Raw genomic sequence first — 27,914 nt, forward strand, 5'->3', positions numbered from 1 at the left:
TTAGGGTGGGAGAAATTGTACTAGCCTTCTTTTAAGTTGTTTTCTGGCTATGACAGAGTTGGTTACACCCAGATTGGTGAGTGGCAGTCCAACTGGGAGTCTGCAAGGGAACCCCAGTCATCTCTAAGAGAGTGTTTAAATAGGTATGAACAGTCATTATTGGTCCAATCAACATCAATTTAGGAGTATGGTATTATCACTAAACAAGGGAGATGGTGGACAAAATTAAATAGCTTCCTAGATCCTTCTAAAAACCAATTTCACATTGTGATTTTATTATTATATTCAAAGTATAGCAACTTCCCAGAATATTAGATGCAGCCGCAACAAAATGTTCCTATAGAAACACATTGTAAAGTATAAACAGGCAAAGATCTTTGGTACTCATGTCACTAGGCACTTTTTCCTTTCATTTTATAATAATAATTATAATATCCTTTATGTATAAAGAATTGATTACAAATGGTAGATATAATAGGTCACAAATCATATTAAGAACCTAAATTGTTGTATTTAGCTGTGATATCCTTTTGATCTGGAGATAGTGTAGTAGAGGAAAATTAATGTGGAGAGTCAGATAGAGTGTGTTCAATTTTGAGATCTGCTATTTCAATGGCATTAAAAGGCTGAAAGCATTTTGTGTAGATTTAATAGCTAAGTATTTATTATGGGATATTGATTAGTAATAGCAGAAATCATACATTTATTTTCCTGTTGTGAGAATCTGAAATAACCACCAGGACTCTATGGCTTCAACTGCATAAAAGACTTGACAACTTTCAAGAGATTCATGTACTAAAACACTCTTGTTGTGATTTTTTTCAATTAACCAAATAATGTAAAAAAAACTTAGCATCCTGTTCTGTTTGCCCTTGAATTATTCAGACAATTATGATCATTTATAATTGTCTTTGAGGCCTTATTTATCCTTATTTTACAATTACATACATATAAATTTACTCAGTGGGATACAAGAACTAATCTCTTGCCCTTTGCCTAATAAGCAGGGTTGGAAAGAGCAGTCATGTTGAATATGTCCAATAGTCAAAATCAGATGCCTCTCAGGCTCATCACCAATATTCAGAAATAATCGTTTTCTGTTTCACATCCTTCCTGAAGCTCATTAGGCTAGGTCAGCAAGGCCATGGGTTTCATTCCCAACACTACCAACCATGACAATCTATGCCTACCTACATATGGTTATGCTCACAGATTGTTTACTATAACTTAAATAAATAACAAGGAATTGTATGAAACTGGGATTTCAAAGTGAAAACATTTCCACCTAATACACAGAAATAAAATGCTCCCTAAATATCTATGACTGATTTGTTGTTATTGGGGGTGGTGCTGAATGTATTGAAATATGGAACTTTGATTCCAAGCCTATCACAAACCTAAATATTATCCATTCTAGATGCACCATTTATTTTATCTTATGAACAGTTCCTTGGTCATCACAGTTGAAAATTTACATCAACGTTTACATTTAACATCTCAAAACCAGCAATCTTATTTTAAATATTCTGATTATGCAGAAATTGTTTCATATCACCCTGCTAGTATTTATAAAACATAAATTATAAAATAAATTACATATAAATTATTTATATAGTATTTATTTATTTATAAATTTATATAAAATATAAATTATAAAATAAATTTATAGTATTTATAAATTTCATATCACCCTGCTAGTATTTATAAAATATAAATTATAAAATATTTATAAAATATAAAATTGAGTATCCTAAGTAAAAATTTACATGATATATTAGAGGAACATTCAATACATTTAAAATAAATAAGTAATTTCAGCTCATCCTGAGAAACTTTACCCATGGTACAAGGGGAAAAATAATTGTACAATTCTATTTAGCTAGGGTAACCAAAGAGACCTGAGAAACACAGTCAATATGGAATTATTAAATATTTGGTAGGACCCCAGGGAATTATATTTTCACAAGAATCTAATAGAGCTTCTACAAAAATAGTGAATTGAAAAGTTATCATTGAGAGTTTGATTCTGGGACTGAGACTTGAAGAAAGGAAATCCAATTTAGCAGGGCATCCCTAAATGGCCAGGAAAAACCCTTCTTCCCCATATCCAGGTTAGACAGAATCAATGTTGTGTCATGTTATAGCACTAGACAGTTATTAGTGGATGGATACAGCCACAGCTTAGGAAATATTAGTCCCCGCTTACACTGCACTTAATGGCAATCTCTGATTATAGATTTCCAAGGTACATGTGTATTTTCTTTGAGCCAGCTACTCTACTCAGAAGCCCTCAAATAAGTCTGTCAATTTTGGGCATACATTACTTTCCTTGCTCTAGAATCCTTCACTCTACACTTCTCAGATAATGGTACCATGCCTTCCATTAATATCAAACTCAGTGATGCCAAAACTTCTACTTTAGGCTATAATCTTGTAGCTAAGAGATTGACCTCTCCATCATGTGGAAGTTGAAGAGCTTAAGAGATGTCCCTCAAGCCTACAGAGCAAGTGGGCATGATGGTTAATTTTATGAGTCAATTTGACTGGACGATGAGGTGCCCAGATATTTTGTATGACTGTGGGAGTGTTTCTGGTTTACACTAACATTTCTACTGGTAGACTGAGTAAAGCAGATTGTCCTCGTTGTGGGTGCACCTTATCAAGTACATTGGAAACCTGAATAAAACAAAAAGGTGGAGTAAGGGAGAATTCTCTCTCTCTCTCTTCAAGCCAGGACATCAGTCTTCTCCTGCCTTCTACTTAGACTTGGACTGGAGCTTACACCATCATCTTCCCTGGTTCTCAGTCCTTCAGACTCAGACTAAAACTATACCTTTGGCTCTCCTGAATCTCCAGCTTCCTGACTTCAGATCATGGGACAAGAGCTCTTGATTCTGTCTATCTGGAGAAATCAGACTAACATACTAGGGGAGAGGCAGGAGGAGAGAGACACTCTGGCACACACTGTTTTGGCACAAATGGCTGTTCTTTAGAAAAATAAAAATAGGAACATTCTCTGAGAAAAGCCTACAAATTGGTTAACCACAAAGGTATTTATAACCTTTCTTCCTTACGTCCTTCTACAGAGCATAGAATATTAAAACACCCATCTGCTTATAACTGAGATTGGCCTGAGCCCTACCCCTACACAAGAAGATGTAATTAGAGTTTTCAGTAGACAGGTTTGGCTAGCTATTGATAGACTATGCATCTTTGCTCCTTTCCCCTTTTCAGCTTTCTTTATACTTGAAAAGACAGTACTATGTGCTTCCTTACCCTAAGCATGAGAACTATCCCCTTAGGACAGGGGAGCAGAAAGGTCGAAAGTACATAGGGGCTGGGTGACATTATAGAGCCACAACAAAGCATTGCACTTACAGGTCTTGCTGGAAGAAATATATAAATTCCTGAGTTATGCCAGCTACTATTAATTAGATTTTCTGTCACTCACAACCAAAAACATTTCTAACTGATACAACTCCTTATAAATGCAGTCATTTTTGTAATTTAATACCTAGTACATCTAATTTTACTTTGATAACAATTGTTAAAATTATTAATGTTACCAAAAATAAAATAAAATATGATTTAGCATACTTAACCTTCAGCAAGGACATCTAAACCATGTAATAATTTCACAGAAAAATCGATTTCTGCAATAATCAAACCTATTCAGCAGCCCTAATACAGTTAAGAAACTAAAGAATAGATATTGATAGACCAATTGTTGCTTATTGATGTGAAAGTACAAAATAGCTGAACAACACAGTAAAAGCATACAGTTTAATGGTATAAAGAACGGTTTGTTGATTTATTCTGAGAACACAAGAAGAGTCAGGTATCAATGCAAGAAGACTACCAAATAATGTAACTGTAAATATAGGCCCATTTCACAGAATATAAAAATTATTTGTCAATAAGAGGATCCTACAATCAAAGATATTGTGGTAGCTAGACAAAATATTCATGAAGATCAAACCCCAAGCTGTGTCAAACAAAGTAGTCTTTTTAAAAAGCTGGAATTAAAGTAGAATTTTGAGGAAGTATCTAGGGATATGGATATTACTACTTTGTTTCTAAGAGGCAAAAACCTATTCTTGAGTTTAGTGTCCTTTGTATTTGATATCATTTATTTATATGTAATAATAGTTGGTTCTAAAATGCTGAAAGGTATTTCCTCCACACTTTGGTTTAGGAAATGCATACTAAATTTTTCCAAACCATTTTTGCTCAAGTAGTCTTTTTGTACAAGGCTAATACAAAGGAAAAATATCATCCTCTCCTCAAGGGTTCTTCCATTTCTGATTGATGAGAATCAACTAAATAATATTTTCTTCCATATACACAAGAATGTTAGCGTTTTTACTTAGCCAGATGGAGGACTGTTCCTTATTTGCCTCCACTGCCAATCTTAAAAGATCTGGTTTGTCTAAGTTCACTCTAATAAGTCCTAGACACAAAAAAGTTAGTTAAAACAAAAATATTTGTTTCCATAATAAGTATCCATATTCTGGGATTTATTAGTACAATTCTCTCTATTATGTGTGTGGGAGGAGGGCAGGGAGACTGGGGGCATAAGCATGACAGCTACGAAAACAAACAGCAAATTCCTGAACCGGTATCCTCATGAATTCATTTTTTAAGATTTACAGGTTTGTGTGGGCAGAATCAATTTTCTGTCTAAAGAAGACACCTTAGAAATGACTTAGCTTTAGCCCATTATTTACATATGAAGGAACTGAAGCTGGGAGAAGTAAGGTGATTTTCTCAAGGTTTGCTCCCTGCAGAAGCTAGAACTTGAACATGAGCCTCCTGATGTTTGGACTGGTGCTTTTGTGATAACATGGCTAACTTGGCTTGGCTTTGTGGTAGCCCAGAAACAAACTGCACTTTCATCTTGTTAACACTAGAGTAGCTATACTGAGAATAGTTGCTTGCTCCTTTTCCTTGATCTTAATTTCCCTTTGTGTTTTTGTTTGGTTAGGTATGTTAAATCAGTCTTTTTATTTAAGTTTCTTCAAATTGTTTATAAAAAGGAGCATAATATATGTATTTTAAAAATAAAATACTTGTAAACTCCCACATATGTGTTTGCAATTTAAAATTTTATAGCAAGGATACATTATCTTTACATAAGGTCACCTAGGATTAATTTAGTGTAGCAAATCCTAGTTTGATCTTCTTAATCAGTAAGTAGTGATTATTTATCAGATATCTATAAACTAAGATATGCTTATTTTTTAAAGTTTGCGCTTTACACTTACACAGTATTTCCATCTTAAATACATTTATTACTTTTCTAAATTAAAGAAAATATTGCAGATTTTAAAATTTACAAGTCTACATCTAATAAGACAGGTTAGCTAAAAGTATCTATGCCTTTTCAGATCCTAAAAAGATGTAGCTATCACTGGTAATTGCCAGAGAGAGAGACAGAGACAGAAAAAAAGAGAGAGACAGAAAAAAAGAGAGAGACAGAAAGAGAACCACATATTTTTAAATTAGCCATATTTGCCAGTATAGTCTAAGTATACCTAACACAAAAATCAAAATCTAAAGTGCTCCTAAATATGAGTATCAACATGTTGCCACAAGTGGAAAATTCCATACCTGACCTCATATAGTGTGTTGCAGTCAAAATGCATCAAAATTGTTTCATGAACAAAATTATTAAAATATTATAGAAAATTACCTTGAGGCTATGTGTATGAGGTGTATATGAAAAAGAAATACCTTTTGTGTTTAGACTTGGGTCCTATTCCCAAGATATCACATTATGTATGTACACATAGTCCAAAATGCAAAACAAAAAAAATCCAAAATCCTGAATACTTCTGGTCCCAAGCATTTTGATAAGGAATAGTCAACCTATAATATAAATAATGCCTTAAGTGTTTAGGACATGAGTGGAAATTTGGGGAAAAAAGGACATAAGGACACAATGACAAAGGATCAGCTGCCTGAAGTGATGAACTTTTCGTATCATATATCAGCCAAGTAATAACAAAACAGACTAATATTTGAACCTGGATGTTGAAACAGCACTTGGGAACAGCCTTAACACTGAGCACTAGTGCTGTCATAGGAAACAGAGCAATCACAACTAGAGGCAATCTCTTGACATCCGTTTAACCTCATGCTATTGGCAAAGGAGGACTTGACAAATTTAGAAAGAAGCAATAAAATCCACTGAAGCAGCTAAATTATCTGCTAAAAGACACTGGAAACTACCTAAAATGAGGTTATAAAACGGAAATGCATTCCAAATCACCTTGCAGCAGTTTAAAATAAACATTTTCTACAAAGTTCCCCTGCATTATCTATCCTTACATTTTCAGCATGCCATTCTTCAGATCCTAAGGCTAGTGTTTGGCTTTCCTAGTCTACATGCTCTTTTAAATTTTTTTTTTTGCCTCTACGTATAAATTTATTTCTTTCTCAAAAAGGTCGTTTATGTGCTTTAGAATCTTGCCTTTCAGAATATAAGATATTAAAATGAATTTTTATGGTGAATCATATTGAGTCAAATTTTGGTTGTTCTCTAATGAAGAATTTAAAATGGTGCTTTGATATTATGATGATTCATATCTAGTTGTCTAATAAATGGAGACAAATAGACTGATATATTAGCGTCTGCTGTAAAAATAAACTCCGAAATAAACTCAGTGATATAATATAATAGTATTTATTTCTCACTGCCCTAGATCATTCCACATGTTCATTCAGAAACTCAGGTTCCCATCTTATTCCTCTGTCTTTTTGAAGGATCTTGAAATATTCTGTTAAATTAATAGATGGAGAAAGAGACTACTGGAAACACATACATCTATACTCACTTCTTAGCGATTTCTGAAGGGTCTAAAAGTAGCATACATCACTTCCCCTCACATTCCATTGGCAGGAACTAATCCCATGTCTCCACTTAGACATAAGGGGTCTGGGTGGGAGCTGAAAATATACAGTTTTGGGCTGGCTAGCCACTTCCTAGGGCAAAAGTACTTAATGGAAAGGGACCACAAATATCAAATAGCTAATAATTACTCCATACACAATAATTTTATAAGAAAATATTTATTTTAACCTTATTAAATATCTGTTTCATGGCCTTCCCTAAATTCATATCTGGCTCAACTATGGTTTCCCCAATAATCCAAAGAATTTAAACCTACACGAGTATTAATGACAACAGCTTTCCTAAGGCCAAGATAGCCTCCTCACAGATCACAGTACTTTTCCTTTTACATGCTCTCTGTGCTCTGCGTTATCTTTATTTGGACAGCTTAAACTTGTCTTTTGTGAATTCCACTTTTCCTTAAATCTGACCTTCTGTTTCTAGCATTCTTGAACCTCTCTAGTTTACATCAATCCATCATTTCTCTCTTTAATGTTATTTTACACCTAACCTTTATCTTCTTTCACTACAGATTTGTTTCCATGATCATATTACTAATTTATGGTCAGTGAAAATTATTACTTATATCTCCTATTAGCCTTTCAATTCTCTGGCTGTGTGGATGATACATTAGTTTACTAAGTCAATGCATTCATGAGTGAATTTAATGAATGAATTTAATAGACAAATATGAAGACATAAAGATAGTTCTAACAGCTTACAGTTAAAAAAGTCTATAAAATTATTTCTGAACAGCATGTTGATTTTAATAAGGAGAAATATACACACATATACATATACACTTATAATAATTTCCTGCCAAGCCAAGTGAACTTAGACAGTACAGACCTGATATTTAATTTTAATTACTTTGAGTGCTGCCTGGATTTATTAATATGTGCGTGTGATGTAGTTTATTTGTCCCCTCCAAATCTCATGTTGACATATGATCCCCAGTGTTGGAAGTGGGGCCTGATGGGAGGTGTTTGGGTCATGGGGGCAGATCACTCATGAATGAGTTAGCGTCCTCCTTCCAGTAATTAGTCCAAGTGAGATCTGGTTATTTAAGAGACTCAGACTCTCTCTCTCTCTCTCTCTCACTCTCACTCCCTCTATTACCAAATGACACATGTGCTACTCCTTTGCCTTCCACCATGAGTGAAAGCTTCCTGAGGCCTCACTGGAAGCTAAGCAGATGCTGGTGCCATGCTTGTACAGCCTGCAGAACAATGTACAAAATAAAACTCCTTTATAAATTACCTAATCTCAGTTATTCCTTTATAACAACACAAAACAGACTAATACAACACATGTGCGTGTAGGCACATTTAAACTAAAAATATATGTACAAGTAGGAAAATACATGCTGCTATTTAAGAGAACACTTTGAGGTTTGCGACTTAATAGAAAGACATTTTCATGATCAGCTCTAAGTCATGAATGATATAATAAATTTACATTGCTAGAAATAATGTTATCAGCTGCCTTATAGAAATACTGAATTCTAATTGACTGTTATATAATATTAAATCCATACTGGTTATATTTTATTATAAAATGTATTCACTCAATTTTCTCTTTCCTGAAGAATTTTTCTACTACTTTACTGAATACTTACTGTATAATAGGGACTTTATACATTTTATACATCTCTGCTCCAAATTTACAACATGTCTCTGTAGAAGAAAGTTGAAAGCCAGAAATATTTGAAAAGTTTATTAAATTTTACAACTGCTAAGTGTAGGGAAACAATTCTCCACATTTCCTTTAGATTTCTATAATCAATGAAAAACTGCTTTGTGCTCAGCCCCTAACCAAGAAAAGGGAGATCCAGTACCTTACTGGATCATTGGGTTTTGGAAACACAACATACCTAACTGGCGAACTCTACTTGAGCCTTTATGTCAGTCATCTTGAAAACCAGCATTTTTAGGAAGTCTGAGTTGAAAGCTGTCTAGCAAGCTGTGGCATTCTTTCTATCTTCAAGGCCCCACAGCCCTAATGAGCCCTTTAAGCTCCATGTATTTGTGATTATGCTAATTATAGTCTCTGACAAAGGAAGATGCCTCTTTGGGTATTTGTCACCACTCAGAAGCAGCTATCAAGTAAAACACTTTAGAGAGACAGCTATTAGCTTGCTATTGGGTCCTGACCCCTATGACCCTTGGGGTTCTTTATTTCAGTGTTCCCATTTTAAAGTGAGGCAACTGAAACTCACCCACTAACAATGTAGGAAAGGCCCAAAAATCCGTGTTTGTTACAAGGAAATAGCAAATAAAAGAAAACACGTGATTAGGTCCCAGCAACCCTCAATTTTATATGAAATGCAGCAGCTGACTCTTGGGGAAATTTTTTTTCATTTAAAACTTTTAATTTTTAATTTTTGTGGGTACATAGTTGATATATATATTTATGGGAAATATAGGATGTTTTGTTATAGGCATAAATGTGTAATGTGATTACTCATTGTACATCTGTGGAAAATTTTATTCCCCTCTCCATTATCTGAAGTATGGCCACTGTACTCTGAATGGCTGGTCCTGGTTCACTGAAATTTTGGCTATGCTGAGATCCAATGGTTGGCAGCTGAGGCTGGGGCCACTCCGTAAAAATGGATCTGGTCACTTTGTTCAGTGGAGAAAACTCGAGATCGTCCTTATAGCTTTGGCCCATACCCCCATTCATAACCCTGTTGAATTTATTTTCTGGCTCTTGGGCTGTTGCCAATGACCAGTCTATTTTTTTCTCCTATTTGAAAAATTACTGGACAATTAAATGCAACCCCTTTGGGGCTGCAAGTTGTGGAAATAAATTGCTGCTTCTAACAAACCATCTAGTTCACTCATGCAGATGCTTACTAGAGGGGCCTATTCTCTGAAGAAACCAACTGGAATCAAGCTGCTGAATGAGTCTACACCAGCCAGATTGCCACCAATGCTACCTGAACCCATCATTGTCCTAGAAATAGCATCACATCCGCCATCATAGTCTGCGCACAATGTAAATGACTTTATGTTTCTGATCAGAGTCTATCACTGTATGCCAGACCTATCACTCCTTTCAAAAGTCAATTCCTCAGTGGCTCACGCTTGTAATCCCAGCACTTTGGGAGGCCGAGGCGGGCGGATCACGAGGTCAGGAGATCAAGACCACGGTGAAACCCCGTCTCTACTAAAAATACAAAAAAAAAAATTAGCCGGGCGTGGTGGCGGGCGCCTGTAGTCCCAGCTACTCGGAGAGGCTGAGGCAGGAGAATGGCGTGAACCTGGGAGGCGGAGCTTGCAGTGAGCCGAGATTGCACCACTGCACTCCAGCCTGGGTGACAGAGCAAGACTCCGTCTCAAAAAAAAATAAAAAATAAAAAGTCAATTCCTTTGGTGGTGAGAAAGACTACATTGAATAGCATGTTGCCTTCATCCACTCCAGGATGATTCTTTACCAGAATATTTTTACTTTTGATTGAATATTTTAAAGTGGCATTTTATGATGACTTGAGGGTTTGCATATTCTGAGCTATATTTCCAAAGCTCTTATTTACTTTATGCATGACTTCAATAAAATCATTATATTTTGCTGGCTTGATTTCTACACGTATATATAAAATTTCTGTAGTGTCCTAAAAAGAAGTGCTGAATACATCAGTATCAGTGATTTAAGAGAAAGAAGGAAGCCATTTATATTCTACCAGAATGATGATAATGCATCCTCTAATAACCTCTAAACCGAGTAGATAAAAAGAATAAAGTTAAACTAAAGCTGAACATATGCTTGCCCTATGTTCCAATAATTACATTCCCTGCTATATCTAACATAAATGAGTATAGCTATGCATGAGGAGACACATATAAGACTGTGCTTTACAACTTTATTTATATTATAAATTGAAAAACAATATTAAAGACAATTAATAGTATTATGGTGTATCAGTCTGTTCTCACACTGCAAAAAAGACATATCTGAGACTGGGTAATTTATAAAGAAAAGATGATTAATTGGCTCATAGTTCTAGGGGCTGTACACGTTCTGTTTCGGGGCAGGCCTCAGGAAACTACAATCATGGCAGAAGGTGAAGGGGAAGCAAGTATGTCTTCACATGGCCATGAGGAGAGACAGCAAAGGGGGAAGTGTTACACACTTTCCAACAACCAGATCTCATGAGACCTCACTCATTATCATGAGAAGAGCAAGGGGGAAATCTGCCCCTATGATCCAATCACCTCCCACCAGCTCCCTCCCTCAACACATGGTGATTACAATTTGATATGCGATTTGAGTGTGGACACAGAGCCAAACCATATCATTCTTCCCCTGACCCCTCCCAAATATCATATCCTCACATTTCAAAACACAATCATGCCTTCCCAACAGTCTCCAAAGTTGCAACTCATTCCAGCATTAACTCAAAAGTCAAAGTCCAAAATATCATCAGAGACAAGGCAAGTCCCTTCTACATATGAGCCTGTAAAATAAAAAACAAGTTAGTTACTTCTAAGATACAATGAGGGTACAGGCATTGTGTAAACGCTCTTACTCCAAATGGGCAATATTGGCCAAAACAAATGGGCTACAGGTGCCATGCAAGTCAGAAATCTAGCAGGCCAGTCAATCTTAAAGCACTAAAATAATCTCCTTTGATTTCATGTCTCACATCCACGCCACACTAATGCAAGAGTTGGGCTCCTAATGCCATGGACATCTCTGCTTTTGTGGCTCTGCAGGGTGTAACCCTCACAGCTGCTTTTATGGGCTGGGGTTGAGTGCCTGCAACTTTTCTAAGTACATGGTGTAAGCTGTTGGTGAATCTACCATTCTGGAGTCTAGAGGACCGTGGCACTCTTCTCACAGCTCCACTGGACAGTGCCAAAGTGGAGACTCTGTTGGTGTTTCTACATATCCTCTGAAAGCTAGGCAGAGGCTTGCAAACCCCACCTCTTGCCCTCTGCACACCCACAGTCTTAACACCATGTGGAAGTGGCCAAGGCTTTCAGCTTGTACCTTCTGAAGCAGTGGCCTGAGACATTTCTGGGTCCCTTCTATCCAAAGCTGGAGCTGAAACAGCTGGGATGTAGGGTACTGTGTCCCAAGGCTACACAGAGCAGTGGGGCCCTGGGCCCAGCCCACAAAACCATTCTGCCCTCCTAGGCCTGCAGGCCTGTGAAGGGAGGCACTACTTGAAGGTCTCTTAAATGCCTTGGAGGCATCTTCCCCATTGTATTGACTATTAACATTCAGCTCCTCCCTACTTACAGAAATTTCTGCAGTTAGCTTGAATTTCTGCCCTGAAAATGGGTTTTTCTTTTCTACCACAAGGCCAGGCTGCAAATTTTTGAAATGTTTATGGTCTGCTTCCCTTTTAAATATAAGTTCCAATTTCAGACCATCTCTTTGTTCACACATGTGAGCATATCCTCTTAGAAGCAGCCAGGCCACATCTTGAACAATGATGCTTAGAAATTTCTTATGCTAGATACCCTAAATCATGTCTTTCAAGTTCAAAGTTTCACATGTCTCTAAAACAGGAGCACAATGCCACCAGTCTCTTTGCTAAAGCATAGCAAGAGTGACCTTTACACTGGTTCCCAATAAGTTCCTCCTGTTCATCTGAGATCTCCTTAGCCTTGGACTTCATTGTTCATATCACTATCAGCAATTTGGTTACAACCATTCAATGAGTCTCCAAGAAGTTCCAAACTTTCCCTCATTCTCCTTTCTTCTTCTGAGCCCTCCAAGCTGTTCCAACCTCTGCCCAGTAAACCGTTTCAAAGCTGCTTCTACATTTTCAGGTATCCTTATAGCAACGCCCCCCTTCTCTGGTACCAATTTTTCTGTATTAGTCCATTCTCACACTGCTATAAAGACATACCTGAGACTGGGTAATTTATAAAGAAAAGAGGTTTAATTGGTTCATGATTCTGCAGGCTGTACAGACTTCTGCTTCTGGGCAGGCCTCAGGAAACTTACAATCATGACCGAAGGCAAAGAGGAAGCAAGCACATATTTACATGGCCAGCAGGAGAGAGATTGAAGACGGAAGTGCTACACACTTTCAAACAAAAAGATCTCATGAGAACTCAGTCACTATCACAAGAAGAGCAAGGGGTAAATCAACCCCCATGATCCAATCACCTCCTCCTACCAGGTCCCCCACCCCAACCAACATTGGGGATTACAATTTGAGACCAGATTTGGGTGGGGACACAGAGCCAAGCCATATCATATAGTTACATAGACATTGTTGTATCCATATAGTACCACAACATACAGAAAAAAAGAAAAAACAAAAAAAGGAGTTAAATTAACTATTTCTATATGCAACAACATGGGTGAAACTTATACGCTTATATTGAACGAAGAACTCAAACAAAATACATTTGATATGATTTCACATATATATGAGCTCAAAAAAATTTATTGTGATAGAAATGAGAGTAATGTTTACATTTGTGGGTCAAGGTTAAAGATTGAGAGAAGAAATGAGGAGGTATCTGGGCTACATTTCAAGATGTAGACATTACATCTTGACCCGGGTGGTGGTTACATAGCTGTATTCACTTTGCAAAAAATTCATTGAGCTGTATACTTAGGTCTTTGTAAGTATAGGTACTATAGTTAATTTATGCTACATTAAAATATATATCTTTTGTTATGCTACACGTATCTTATACTATAATAAAAGTTATCCTAAAAATAACCAAGTTAAGATTTATAAACAAGTGATACAATTGTGCCATTATATAAATGCATGTGTGTAACAGAGGCCCTTTGTACTTATGAAAGAAAATGTAAGATTGTTGGCAATTTGAATTATGAAGCACAAACTCCAAATACAGACTTGATGAATGATCCCAGTGCAAGACATTTGATTAAAAAAAAAGCAAGTGAAAGGATTACTTAAAAGAGGATGAATGTGATTATTATAAAAAAATAAGTTTTTTATATATAGCCTTTTTAGTATTACAGCTTTGGTTCTAAAAGAACCAGTCTTTTATTCAACAAAATAAGAGGATTTAAAAAGTACATTTAGTCAGCTAATTTATAATCCATGCTGTGAGTTCTGAAAATATTTTACAATGATTATTTTCAACACTTAATGAACCACTTTAGGAGCAAGTTAAATTCCAGGCATTCTATTATAGTTCAATCATGTTATTCCCCTGCTTGAAATGTTCCATCCTACTTTATTATATAATTTATAAGAATCAACTTTATTTAATATGCAAATATTTAAATTCTCCATAAAATCACTTGAATGTTTCTTTTTCCTGTTTATCACTCACAACTTCCTAATTTGTAGCTGATGTTTTAGCTAATTTCAACATCTCTTTCAACATCTTACCACCCTCAACTTTTCTCTTTCCTCTATATTTTATATGTAGTTGTTCCCTTAAATAAATAAAAAAAAAAAACCTCTACACATCTCTGTTCAAATCAAACCTATTTTTCAAAACCCAAGTGAAACACTCCTTCTCCATGAAGTCTTTGACTTTTGGGAGATACCTCTCTTTCCCATGAATTCCTATGGCATTTCAAAAATTATGTCCCAGCCTTGTAACTAGCTATTACTTAGAGCTTCTGGGTCATCACTCATGTTTTATTATGTGAAGCCTCATTAAGCAGAGGCAAGTCAGGGCCTCTCCTGGGAGCAATGGCTTATTTTAGGGAGACTTCTCACTAAAAAGAGATGATCTGCTTAGCTCCACATATCATGTCCCTATTCATCGAGATCTGATTTCTAAAGGGCAAGGCTACCACAGCATCCCCAGCTTTCTAAATACAAACAGATTCCTCAATATCTTGTTTATTTTTGCCCAATCATTCCCAATTAATTTCATTGACATCAGAAATTTGAAGGGTGACTGGTCCTTTCTGAAGTCTAAGGCTTTTTAATTAGACTTTGCAGGAAGTACAATGTGCACTTTCTTAATCCTTACAGACTTGATGTACAAATCTACTTCACAAGATTTTTTTGGCATAGCTTCTTGCAAACAATTCTCAATTTTTAACACATGTACAGGAAATATATTATCCTTTTCTTTAATATATGTTCCAAGTCTTGATATACATATATTTAAATATCAATAATATCTATGAATTCCTAAAGATATTTTATCATGGTTTCCTCTACCCTCACACTTAATTCAAGTAAGTTATGCTTTAGTCCCATACTGGCCATTATGCTAAATGTGGCCACCTTGATATTTTCCAAAATAAATTACTAATTCTTGTTTTAAAGATGTATCTTTCATACCTGCAGTGAAGCACTATGGAATGGCACATCTTACGCTACTCAGGGTCCTTCATCATTTTAATCTATCTGCCATGCTCTCTGTCCCTTTCGAAAACCTCTAGTCCTGCCATATAAACCTTCTCTATCCCAGCCACTATCCCCAAAAAATGCACTGCAGCCTCCTAGAGTGGCATCTTCAATTCTAGTGAGTAGCCCTGCTAAGCTACCTCCCTTTATCATCTCTTCAAGGACTCCAGTGATTAGCATTTTCTGCATCTTCTTATATTTATCCTAATGTCTCTTTAAGAACAGAGACATAGGAGTTAGATTGCCAAGGCTTAAATCTTATAAGCTGAGAAACCTGAACAAAGTATTTAACTTCTATGCTTCTCAGTTTCCCCATCTGTGAAATATAGATAATAATAATACCTACTTCAGAGGGTGATTGTAGCGATTAAGAGATATTTAATGTATGTAAAGTACTCAGAACTGCGACTAGTTAACAGTAGATGTTACGTAAGGGCCAGTTGTTATTATTATTGGTACTATTATTATTGTATCACTTCTTGAATACTAGCAGTGTATTCTACTAAAGTTCAATTATACCCACCTCCACTACTTTCAAAACAGCTCCCACAGAGACTCACATTACATAGTTAATAAAAATACATGTAACTAATATAGCAAGTGGTTTGGAAGCCTCAGCTTGGAACCCAGATCACTCAAATAACACATCAGAAATAATTGAAATGGATGACTCCAATAAGCTAAAAAGATTGAGAACACTTTAGCCATCAGAATTCATTTTTGGAAAGAAAAATTGATTTTGCTGGGAAAATAAATTAGTAAATGAGTGCTTGTGGTAGAAAATAAGACTTCAAGAATTGGAGGATGTGAGGGCTGTTGGACATAGAATGTACTTCATTTGAGCAGAATAAGATTTCTTCTAACCGAACCAGGGGGAAAAGAGAGGACAGGGCTGTGGGTGTTGACACAGGGTCAGTGTGCTTGCACTCAGCAGTCTGAGTCTTCCTTTCCACCTATACTACAAACTCTTGTAAAAGCTCAATTCCCTTTCTCCTCACCCTGCAACACACGCAGCTTTGTGCCAGTGTATTTCCATTCTCCTTTCCCCCAGAAAAGGTGAAAAGCCTGGTCTTCGCATGAAGACCTAACAAGAGTGGATGGATAAAAAAGCACCAAGACAGAGCTAGAGGGAACCAGGAGTGCATAAGCTGCCAGAACTCAGAAAATTATGAAGAAGCTCTGGACTTTGACCAATCAACAAAATTAGCAGATTTAAGTGAAGCAACCTAAATTTCAAAGGGAAGGATACGTAGGTGATATTGGCCTTTAAGGATGTTTATTGAAAAAGAGTGTATGTTCCTTTTCTCAATGAATAATATCTAATCCTGGTACAGTGAATCTCTATGAATTCCCTCCCTATTAACTCTTTTTTTTTTTTTAATTGGAGACAGGGTCTCGTTCTGCCACCGAGACAGCCCATATTTTCTTCTGGGCACTGTTCATGGTGAGTTTTGTGGACATAATGACATCAGTACACTGTGGATATGTTCTCTGACTTCTGAGACACTCAACCTAACCTGGACCTTAAGGGCCTTTCTCCAAAGTTTCTAGAACCAAATTTATGAGGATCTCTGTTCTTGACTAAAATTATTATTATTATTATTATTATTTTTGAGATGGAGTCTCACTCTGTTACCCAGGCTGGAGTGCAGTGGTGTGGTCTCAACTCACTGCAACCTCTGCCTCCTGAGGTTCAAGCAATTCTCCTGCCTCAGCCTCCTGTGTAGCTGGGATTACAGATGCCTGCCACCACATCCAGCCAATTTTTTTGTATTTTTAGCAGACACGGGGTTTCACCATGTTGGCCAAGCTAGTCTCGAACTCCCGATCTCATGATCCGCCCGTGTTGGCCTCCCAAAGTGCTGGGATTACAGGCGTGAGCCACCACACCTGGCCATTCTTAACTAAAATTATAAACTGCTCAAATCAAGAGCTCTCAGTGGGATGTGTATAGAACAAGATGCTTCACACTGAAATTGAGCAAAGCCAATGTCTTGAAAGAAACAGAGAAAAGGGGACAGGAAAGTCATGATGGCTTCAGGCCTTCAGGTCCTGGCCTACCTCCAGTCATTCCTGGGTTTAGCATTCTCTCTGCTTTTCTCAAATCTTAGTGCTTAACTCTCTTGATTCTAATTTATACAAGTATTTCAACGGTGGGTCAAACTACATCAAACTGTATTTCTACTTCTTGCTTAAAAATATTAAACACTCATATATTCAGGTAATCTCTGCCAAGTAATTGTTAAACTATTATACAGATACATTTAAAGTATTTCACTCTAAAATTGTAGGTGCTTCTTATTTTCATAATCTCTACAAATGTGTCTTTTGATAAGTGAATATTTCAAAATAAACAATGCATAAATTTACAAAAGAAAAGGATTCTGTTATAAAAGATGCCAATCTCGGCCGGGCGCGGTGGCTCACGCTTGTAATCCCAGCACTTTGGGAGGCCGAGGCGGGTGGATCACGAGGTCAGGAGATCGAGACCACAGTGAAAACCCCGTCTCTACTAAAAATACAAAAAAATTAGCCGGGCGTGGTGGCGGGCGCCTGTAGTCCCAGCTACTCGGAGAGGCTGAGGCAGGAGAATGGCGTGAACCTGGGAGGCGGAGCTTGCAGTGAGCCGAGATTGCGCCACTGCACTCCAGCCTGGGCGACAGAGCGAGACTCCGTCTCAAAAAAAATAAATAAATAAAAAAAATAAATAAATAAAAGATGCCAATCTCTACTATAATAAAAATGTAAATATTTATTCATTTAATGGTTTCAACAAAAACCAAGGTATTTTATATACTGGCCTCTCCCAATGCATGTTTAATAAAATGTACTATTAAAAGATGTTGTATAATAGCATGTATAATAGCATTTGTATAAATATATAGATATGTTTATATATATATATATATATATATGTACATATTTTTTTTTTACTAGAGGTTTTTTCAGTGCCTTTGATATATTAATGGAAACCTGAACCTTGTTGATCACAATGTTTTCCCAAACTTACTATAACATTTCTTTTTCTTTCATCAGGTTAGATTATTTTGGGACTAGAGTTGAGACATGCTAATATACATAGTTAAAGTATATATTTGTGCAGGAAAATAATAATATAACAAAGTGGAGGAATATACATCAAAGATGCATACATTAAGAGGCATTTAGAAGCCTGTAAAACTCAAACTTTCTTATGTATCTAATAGCCTAACCTGAAATGATAGTAATAATCATAACCATAACCAATTCCGTATTTCTTGAGTTACTGCTAAGTGTCAGGCACTGAAAAATTTTTTAAATTACTTTATTTGATAATTTAGTCACTAAAACAAAATTGTTAGGTTGGCATGACTGTCCCCATTTTACTGGCCAGGGAACCTATCCTTACAGTCAAAGAGTTGGGATTCTAGTATGGTTTAGCCAAATGAAGAGTTCAAAATGCAAGTAACAGTGAAACATCAAGATGTCTTAATTAGAGTTAATTTAGAATTTTTTTTTTTTTTGCTTTTCAAAAAGAAAGTATATTTGAAACTATTTTCTTTGGGAATTACTCTAACATCATAGTTATTGTCCATACGGCTAATGGTATGGTGTGGCTGTTTTCCCACCCAAATCTCATCTTGAATTATAGTTCCCACAATCCCCACATGTCATGGAAGGGGCACCGTGGGAGGTAATTGAATGATAGGGGTGGTTATGTCCATGCTGTTCTCGTAATAGTGAGTGAGTTCTCACAAGATCTGATGGTTTTATACGGGGTTTTCCCTCTACTTTGATCTGCACTTCTCCTTGCTGTCGCCTTGTGAAGAGGGATATGTTTGCTTCTTTTTCTGCCATGATTTTAAGTTTCCTGAGGCCTCTCCAACCCTGCAGAACTGTGAGTCAATTAAACTTCTTTCCTTTTTAAATTACCCAGTCTTAGGTATGTCTTTATTAGCAGTGTGAGAATGGACTAATATAGTAAATTGGTACTGGTAGAGTGGGATGCTGCTATAAAGATACCCAAAAATGTGGAAATGACTTTGGGACTGGGTAACAGACAGAGGCTGGAACAGTTTGGAGGGCTCAGAAGAAGATAAGAAGACGTGGGAAAGTTTGGAACTTCCTAGAAACTTGTTGAATGGCTTTGACCAAAATTCTGATAGTGATATGGACAGTAAAGTCCAGGCTGAGGTGGTCTCAGATGGAGATGAGGAACTTGTTGGCAACTGGAGCAAAGGTGACTCTTCCTATGCTTTAGCAAAGAGACTGGCAGCATTTTGTCCCTTCCCTAGTCATCTGTGAAACTTTAAACTTGAGAGAGATGATTTACGGTAACTGGCAGAATAAATTTCTAAGCAGCAAAGCATTCAAGAGGAAGCAGAATATAAAAGTTTGAAAAATTTGCAGCCTGACAATAGAATAGAAAAGAAAAACCCATTTTACTGGGGAGAAATTCAAGCCTGCTATGAAATTTGCATAACAAGAAGTGAAATGTTAATTACCAAGGCAATGGGAAAAATGTCTCCAGGGTATGTCACAGACCTTCATGGAAGCCCCTCCCATCATAAGCCCAAGGCCTAGGAGGAAAAAATGGTTTGTTGGGCTGGGCTCACCCTCCTGTTTGCAGCCTAGGAACTTGGTGCCCTGTATCCCAGCTGCTCCAGCCACTGCTAAAAGTGGCCAGGGTACAGCTCAAGCCTTGGCTTCAGAGGGTGCAAGCCCCAAGCCTTGGTGGTTTCCCATGGTGTTCAGCCTGCAGGTGCAGAGAAATCAATAATTGAGGTTTGGGAACCTCCACCTAGATAGCAGAGGATGTATGGAATTCCTGGATGTCCAGGCAGAAGTTTGCTGCAGGAGTGGGCCACTGTGCACCTGGAAAAGCCACAGACACTCAACACCAGCCCATGAAAGCAGACAGGAGGGGGCCTGTACCCTGTAAAGCCACAAGGACAAAGCTGCCCATGGCTGTGGGAGCCTAACTTTTGAATCAGCATGTCCTGGATATAAGACATGGAGTTAAAGGAGATCATTTTGGAACTTTAAAGTTTAAGGACTATCCTATTGGATTTTGAACTTGCATGGGTCCTGTAGCCTCTTTGTTTTGTCCAATTTCTCCCATTTAGTACAGATGTATTTACCCAAGGCCTGTACTTTCATTGTATCTAGGAAGGGACTAACTTGCTTTTGATTTTATAGGCTCATAGGTGGAAGGGACTTGCCTTGTCTCAGATAAGACTCTTTGGACTTGGACTTTTGAGTTAATGCTGGAATGAGTTAAGACTTTAGGGGATTGTTGGAGGGCATGATTACGTTTGGAAATGTGAAGACAAGAGATTTGGGAGGGGTCAATAGTGGAATGATATGGTTTGGCTGTGTTCCCATTCAAATCTCATAAAATCTCACCTTGAAGTGTAGTTCCCATAATCCCCATGTGTAATGGGAGGGACAAGTGGGAGGTAATTGAATCATGGGAGCCCATTACCTCCATGTACCTCCATGCTGTTCTCATGATAGTGAGTGAGTTCTCACAAGATCTGATGGTTGTATAAGAGCCTTTTCCCCCTTTTGCTCTGTACTTCTCCTTGCTGCTGCCATCTGAAGAAGAATGTGTTTGCATCCCCTTCCACCATGATTACAAGCTTCCTGAGGCCTTCTCATCCCTGTGGAACAGTGAGTCAATTAAACCTCATTCCTTTATAAATTACACAGTCTCAGGTATGTCTTCATTAGTAGTGTGAGAACAGACTAATACAGCTACCTTTACTAAATTCACCTGTAAACAAACTCTCATGTAAATACTATGGATTTCCATTCATGAGGGAAAATGACTGAAGACACCTGCTTTTCTACTGTAAACAATTTTAAAACTGAACCAAATATGTGAACATAAAAAACCCTTTTGTTCAGTTATTGGACAAAAAAAAAACAAACTGATCCTTGAACTTAAGGAAACAAATGAAGTGAGCAGCACTCTCACCCTGGCCACCTTCTTAGGAACATTTTCCACCCTGGCTTAGGAAGGTGGAACTCAAGCAGCGAGCTGCAGTCTTGTTGAGCTGAGGAGGAAGAAAACAGAATGTATTAAGTTTAATTTAGAATTTTTTGTTTGCTGCATATTTTCCACAGAATATTTTTATGAGAGAAGTGTGTATTAGTTACTGTAAGAGAGTATCTTGAAGGCAGCATCTTTGCAAAAGCAGGATTACTGAAAAGTAAGGAACAAATTAACTCATTAAAAGAAACTAGAATGGAAGCAAACACAAGACTTAGAGTTGAAGTATATGAGTTTAGCGTATGCCTTTCTCTGTCTTCTTGGCTCCTTTGTGAACCATGAAAAAAAGTACACTGCAGGCAATGAGCGAGTCATTGCAGTTACCAGAGATGGAACATTTATTAGGACAAAGAGTGTGGGAGAAAGTCTTCAGTAAGTTGGTGATTTATTATGTATTTCTGATTTAGAATTTTATTAGTGTCACATCCAACAACAAAGTTAGCTGAGACACAAAGAAAATGAAAGAATGTGGCTGGTGTAACAGAGAGAAGGTGAAGAAAGACATGTATTAGAACAGCACAGAGCTTTGCTTAGAAAAAAAAACAGGTTCTGGGAGGCCTGGGTTCAAAATGAGGACACACTTATCTATTTGAGAACCTAGTTAGAAGAAAGAAGACATGCCAAAGATAACTTTTTCTGACTTTATGATTTCTTGAGGTTAACTTCACTAATTATAGTAAAAATCAATGGGAGAAAAGTCAGGACTTTGAAGTCACAAATCAGTCATTACAAATCTTTTTCATTCCCCCACCTCACAGAGGAGTTCCCTGGCTGTACAGCGCTCATAGCAGGACTGTGTCTATAGAAAGTTGTAATAAATACTCTTCGATTCGAATACAACTAAATCGAATGGATGTGAGTTGAATTGATTTCAATCAAATTAAATGAACTCAAACTGCAAGAGAAACAATTTCTAATTTAGATAATTTGAAAAAGAGTCTAGAAAATTACCTAGTCTAATATTCTCTGATGAGAGATGAAGATTACAACACAATTTTAAATGAAATTCAAGAGCATGCACACCTAATTGGTGGCACACATAGGATCAAGTTCTAGTTTTCTAACTTTCTGCCCAAACTTATCTTCACTATGCCACACTATGTAAGACCTTTGTGACCTACGAATATAGATAATAATAATAATAAAAAAACGTGAGTAAAGAGGAAAATAATTTTCACATCTATAACTAAGAGTTGCAGAGATATGTTGGATGACGAATAGCTCATGAAGACTAAAAGCCACAATTCTACAATATGGCTTTAATTTTCAAAGAAGAGGTGATTTAGACAGTCTAGTTGGACATGCTTTTATAATCTGAGGAAAATTATGTTGATGCTATGAATAAACATATAGATATATTAAAATAAAATGGATTAGATAAGGACCTCATTATAATTTCTTGTATTATCATAATTTCTACTACTAGTGTCAAATTTTTACACAATGAACTCTGATGAAATCAGCCATAATAATTTAACTAAATTCATCATCTTCACTATTTAGGTTCAATACTGGCTGCCTTAAAATCAATCAAGATAATGTAAAAACAAAATTGAATGTGAAAATATTAGTTTGTGATAACAATAGGCAATATCCAAAAATTTGAAGTGGCACAGATTAAATGTGCTGAATGGTTTGAGAAGAGATTATGACTTTAAAAGTTAATTTGTATTTCTACTACTCCAGTTTGATGCCTTAGAAATATTTTATGAAACAGTTTTTAGATTTTGTAACTGAGAAAAGGCCTATTTAAAGTAGTTCTCTGAGAAGATATCAAATTTTATAACATTTCTTGTAACCATTGGGTCGATATTTCTTTATGCAGGTATTACATGTATGGAATATATTTGTACAGGAGATTTAATAAAGACAGTATTTGCAAAAAGTAATTACTTGTCAGGCTTCAGTGATTCCTAATCTGTCCACAGTGGGGCAGCACTCTACAGGAAAATTAAAATCACATCCTAAATAAAATTCTACATGTGGTGAAGTGGTAACACAGACTGTTCTATATAATGTGATCATCACAGTTTGTGTCAGGTGGGGAAAGGGAGGGTTAAACATCTAGATATAACTAACTTATACTAAAATGGTTAACGCAACATAGTGCCCTCATAATTGGACTTTAAAAAATCACAACAGGACCTGAGAAATATTTCTATATTGTAAATGTGTTTTATCTTTTTCCCAACTGAATGTGTTTTCATAAATGTGAAACTTTAAACACTTTGCACCTGATTTAAACAACACCTGTCACTTCTTATCGGCAAACAAATATAGTAATCAATATAAAGAAATTGTACAAAATCCTAAATCAAAAATACTATCAAATAATGGGGAGAAAAAATGCTGTTTAAAATTTTTCTTGGGGGTTTAAAACTTTTCAAAATGTATTTGATTTTTAATGATGTATATTTGTGTAATTGTTCTTTACTTGATAACAAAATTTTGGAAATAAAAGTATCACCCATTATAAATAACATAGACAAATCTTAGCATGTCATTGAATCAAGTGTCTTCAAACATATAAAAGCCCTTTGCTGTACTCTAAGACATAATTAAGGAGCCCTAATCAAATTCAGGAATAATTTCTTTCAGAGGAAAGTCTATTCCCTACAATAATAAATAATATTATTTACTATTTTATTTAAAGATATATAATATTATATATATATGGCGAGGGAGAGAAATAGAGTTTACAAACCACTTAGTGCTTACTAAGCACGAGTGTTCTCTATATTGGCTACACCACTTTACTTTCTCACCAGCAGTGTACAAGGTTTCCCTTGTTTCCCTTTTCTCCATATGCTTGCCAGCACTTGTTATCTTAGGTTCCACAAAATTTAAAAACAGAATTACCATATGATCAAGGAATCGCACTTCTAGGTATATACCCAAAGGAACTGAAATCAGTATCCCAAAGAGATACCTGCCCTCCCAATCACTGCACCACTATTTATAATATTCAAAAAGTGGAAGTAGCCTAAATGTTCATGGATGGATGAATGGATACAGAAAACGTGATATATACGTACAATTGAATATTATTTGGCATTAAAAAAGGGAGGAAATATTGCCATTTGCCACAACATAGATGAACGTGGAGAATAAAACGCTAGGTGAAATAAACCAGACACCAAAGGACAAATATTGCGTGATCCCATTTATATGAGGAATCTACAGTAGTCAAATTCATAGAAGCAAATATTAGAATGGTGGTTTCCACGGGCTGGGGGCAGGGGGAAATGGGAAGGTATTTGCCAAGGGTTAGAAGTTTTAATTTCACAAGGTAAGTCCTAGATATCTACTGTACAGCATGATGTCTATAATAAACAATACTGTATTATATACCTAAACATTTGCTAAGAAGATATACCTTGTGTTAAGTGTTCTTTATCATCATCATCATCATCATCATCATCATCATCATCATCATCACTTCGTCATTGTAATTAACAAAGATGTCAGAAAAAAACTTCTGGAAGAGATGGATAGGTTTATGGCATAGACAGCAGTGATGGTTTCACAGGTGTATATGTATCTCCAAACTCAACAAGCTGTATACATTAAATATGTACAAGTTTTTATATGTCAATTATAACCTCAACAAATTGGTTTTAAACATTGTCAAGAGCTGTTCAAAACCCCTTATATGTGGTATTCGTTTTGAGACTCTTCTGAGTGATTTGCACTCTTCAAATCCACTTCTGGTTTAACATAGTTTAATAGCAGCTGTCTATGCCTTTCTGCCTCTCAATATTCCTCTCTATTTTATCTAGCTACACCTGTAACTCTTATCTATGGCAATCATCTAAGTTGCTAGTTTCAGTCCATCTTAGTCCCAGAACTGATTCTACAAATATTCATGTCCTCCTACTACCCTTTCCTTCTTCCACCGCTGACCTGCCCCAGTTTCTATACATCTGCCCTTCTGGCCAATCCAACAATCCAACATGGGGTCCATTATATCCATTATATTTCTGATGTTTCTTTTTGGGTTTTTTTTGTTTGTTTTTTGTTTTTTTTGACAGAGACTTGCTCTGTCGCCAGGCTGTAGTGCAGTGGTGCGGTCTCAGTCACTGCAACCTCAGTCTCCGGGGTTCAAGCGATTCTCCTGCTTTAGCCTCCCGGGTAGCTGGGACTACAGTCACCTGCCACCATGCCCAATTAATTTTTTTTGTATTTTTAGTAGAGACAAGGTTTCACCATGTTGGCCAGGATGGTCTCTATCTTCTAACCTTGTGATCCGCCTGCTTTGGCCTCCCAAAGTGTCGGGATTACAGGCGTGAGCCACGGCTCCCGGCCTTCCTGTGTTTTTTAATACGTACAACATTCCTTAATGAATGAGCTGCTTTTATGAAGCTGAAACGTATCTAATAACAAAGACAAAAAGGAGAATGGGTAAAGAATGTACTGAAAGGGCCGGGAGCCGTGGCTCACGCCTGTAATCCCAGCACTTTGGGAGGCCGAGGCGGGTGGATCACCTGAGGTCTGGAGTTCGAGACCAGCCTGGCAAACACGGTGAAACCCCACCTCTACTAAAAATGCAAAAAATTAGCCGGGCGTGGTGGTGGGCGCCCGTAATCCCAGCTACTCGGGAGGCTGAGGCAGGAGAATTCTTTGAACCTGGGTTGTGGGGAGAGGGGCGGAGGTTGTGGTGAGCCGAGATCGTGCCATTGCACTCCAGCCTGGACAACAAGAGAGAAACTCCGTCTCCAAAAAAAAACAAAAAAAAGTACTGAAAAGGGCCGGGTGCTGTGGCTCACGCCTATAATCTCAGCACTTTGGGAGGCCAAGAGGGGTGGATCACGAGGTCAGGAGTTCAAGACCAGCCTGGCAAACATGGTGAAACCCCATATCTACTAAAAATACAAAAATTAGCCAGGCATGGTGGCGGGCACCTGTAATCCCGGTTACTCAGGAGGCTGAGGCTGGAGAATGGCTTCAACTCGGGAGGTGGAGATTGCCGTGAGCCAAGATCATGCCATTGCACTCCAGCCTGGGCAACAAGAGCAAAACTCCGTCTCAAAAGAAAAAAGAAAGAACGTACTGAGAACTCTGAATACAAACAAATGACGAAAATGTTATTCAAAAAACATTGGCAAGTGGAGTTTAGCAATATATTAAATACACTGAAGAAAAGTAGCATTTTTATCTAGAAATGCAAATCAGTTTAATATTTAGAAATCTATTAACATAATAAAATATGTTAAAATTCTATAGTAAATCAAAGGCAATAAATTGCATCAGCTCAAATATCAAATACATTTCCATTTTAGTCCAGAACAAGACAGCCAAAGCTTTTGCATCATTTAGCGGTGTTTTTTATGTGCTAGTCAAGAAAAGACTTGGAACAAAACATCATTAATATTAACAGATGATTTGACATTTCCTAACAGACCCTGAAGAATCAACCAATAGGGCCGAGCGCGGTGGCTCACGCTTGTAATCCCAGCACTTTGGGAGGCCGAGGCGGGCGGATCACGAGGTCAGGAGATCGAGACCACAGTGAAACCCCGTCTCTACTAAAACACACACACAAAAAAAATTAGCCGGGCATGGTGGCGGGCGCCTGTAGTCCCAGCTACTCGGAGAGGCTGAGACAGAAGAATGGCGTGAACCCGGGAGGCGGAGCTTGCAGTGAGCGGAGATTGCGCCACCGCACTCCAGCCTGGGCAACAGAGCGAGACTCTGCCTCAAAAAAAAAAAAAAAAAAAAAAAAAGAATCAACCAATAAACTATTAAAAATTTAATAAGCATTTTTCCAGTATTTCAACATAAATTAGATAAAAATTTAAAATTAGACACTTTAATGATAGCAATAAATATGTCAACTTTTGATGAATTAACCTAACACAAAACTTTGACATTAAAAAGCACTGATAAATGAAAATTATCATGCCAATAAGTGAAATAAAAATACATGATACATTTATGCAGTAGACATGCCAATTAACATCACCATTAAAATTTTTGAAAACTGTTTCTAAATATTTTATTAAACCATAAATTGATAAGAAAGCATAGTACATATTAAAATAAAAATGATAATGAGGATCTTGTGTTACAAACATGCTAAAATTTATCATAGATAAGCTATAATATAACTAATGTTATTCTGGTACTAAAATGTACGAATAGATAATGAAACATCTATGAAAGCCTCAAACTGAGTTAATTATACAGAGGTGTTTTACAGTATTTTAAAATGCATTTGTATAAAAATAATATAAAAGACTAATGTGATCAAATAGCATTTTTAAAGATGCTCATTACAGCACTGTTTATCACGAGAAATATTAGAAAGCCTAAAGGTTCAACATAATATCAAGTATATTTTATTATCCATACATAAAATACTAAGTAATCATTGAATGAAATGGAAAGTATTACAATATATAATTAAGAAAATATAAATGTATAAAATATTTAGTATTGTCCCAATTTTATTTTCTGCCTATTAATATTTTATTGTATATTTTATCAACACTTAGATTACAAAGTATACATGATCAACCTTGTAGGGAACGTTTTTACAATATCTTAATTTTTTCTTTGCATTATCACTTGCAGATGTCTTCATAACAATCTATTATTTAATATGCTATAATGTACCTTTAAAAAATGGTTTAAGTTGTTTTTCCTTTTCCTTTTGTTGTTTTATCAGGTTCTGG

At 36.6% G+C, this 27,914-nt stretch overlaps 1 long non-coding RNA gene across 3 annotated transcripts in view; it reads right to left on the reverse strand.

The window, feature by feature from the left end:
- LOC129471006 (uncharacterized) overlaps positions 1 to 27,914 on the reverse strand; it is a 275,579-nt gene that overhangs the window by 161,202 nt on the left and 86,463 nt on the right. The window contains exons 5-6 of one of the 3 annotated variants that reach the window (XR_010116257.1): positions 21,166 to 21,244; positions 18,790 to 20,848 (exon numbers count right to left, since the gene is read on the reverse strand). The exons of the other annotated variants lie outside the window; for them this stretch is intronic. This is a non-coding gene — a long non-coding RNA (uncharacterized lncRNA). Of the gene's footprint in view, positions 1 to 18,789; positions 20,849 to 21,165; positions 21,245 to 27,914 lie in introns of those variants that run through there. 3 annotated transcript variants of the gene reach the window in all.

The sequence above is a fragment of the Symphalangus syndactylus genome, chromosome 2 (genome assembly GCF_028878055.3).
Source record: "Symphalangus syndactylus isolate Jambi chromosome 2, NHGRI_mSymSyn1-v2.1_pri, whole genome shotgun sequence".
Taxonomy (NCBI): domain Eukaryota; kingdom Metazoa; phylum Chordata; class Mammalia; order Primates; family Hylobatidae; genus Symphalangus; species Symphalangus syndactylus.